This window comes from Chrysochloris asiatica, unplaced genomic scaffold, assembly GCF_000296735.1.
Source record: "Chrysochloris asiatica unplaced genomic scaffold, ChrAsi1.0 scaffold00715, whole genome shotgun sequence".
Taxonomy (NCBI): domain Eukaryota; kingdom Metazoa; phylum Chordata; class Mammalia; order Afrosoricida; family Chrysochloridae; genus Chrysochloris; species Chrysochloris asiatica.
Window position 1 is genome coordinate 49,634 of NW_006409233.1, and position 1,226 is coordinate 50,859.

The 1,226-nt window shown below is 38.5% G+C and overlaps 1 pseudogene; it reads right to left on the minus strand.

Annotated features, from left to right (window-relative positions):
* Window positions 1-792: 792 nt before the first annotated feature.
* LOC102811506 overlaps window positions 793-1,226 on the minus strand; it is a 7,480-nt pseudogene continuing 7,046 nt past the window's right edge.

A 1,226-nucleotide genomic window follows, 5' to 3' on the forward strand; every position in this document is an offset into this window, starting at 1 on the left:
AAAAAGATATGCTTGAATCCCATGAAAATGACAGTGTGCTAGGACAAAAATGATCACATAATTTCAATTCCAGTAAATTAAACATAATAGAAGAATATCAAAGAAAATGATAAATGCGGAATTCAACAAAAAGATAAACAACCCAATCAAACAATAGGCAAAGGACTTGAATAAATGAATAGATAGTTTACAAAAGAATATTCAGATGTCCAACAAACCCAGGAAAAGATGTTTAAAAATACTAATCGTTGTTGTTAAGTGTCATTAAGTCAGTTCTGACTCAGGGTAACACTGTTTAGAAGCAGCTGGTGATTTTCAACTGCCAACCTTGTGGTTTGCAGTCCATTGCTTATCCTACAGCATCACACATTACTCCATTAACCATTGTTGTTGTTTTTGTTATGTGCCATGGAGTCGGTTCTGATTCATAGCGACCCTGTACAGGGTTTCTGAGGCTGTAAATCTTTACGGGAGCAGAAAGCTTCATCTTTTCCAGCCATTAACCATTGTCGTCGTTAAGTGCCGTCGAGTCAATTCTGACCCATAGGATTTCCATGGAGCAGCTGGTGAGCTTGAACCACTGACCTTGCAGTTCAAACGACTTTGCAGTCTGACACATTAGACCACAGCGCCACACCAGGACGGCGCCATTAACCATTAAGGAAACGAAAATCAGAACTAAAGTGGATATAATAACAATTAAAAAAAAAAGCCAGGATTTGTGAATTAGTCATTTTTTTTTTGTTTCTCCCTGGTATGTTTCAGGAGTTGAAAGTCAAAGCATTTGACAAATCAATGTAAAGAAAGTATTCTAAAGATGAGCTTCCTCAAAGCCCCCATTATGTCCTTGTTCCTTAGACTGTAGATAAAGGGATTCATCATAGGAGTGACCACAGTGTACATTACGGAGGCAACTGCACTCTTCCTGGAAGAGTGAGTTCCTGCAGAACTGAGATACACCCCGAAACCTGTCCCATAGAATAAGCAAACGACTACTAAATGTGACCCACATGTGGAAAAGGCCTTATATTTGCCATCAACTGATGGAATTTTCAGGACAGAGGAGACAATTTGAGAATAAGAGAAAATTATTCCAGAGAGAGGAACAACTCCAAAAAGACTGGTCACTACATAGATCAAGATGTTATTGATGAGGTTATCAGAGCAGGCAAGCTTGAGAATATGAGCTAATTCACAAAAGAAGTGGTGAATTTGCATATTTGTGC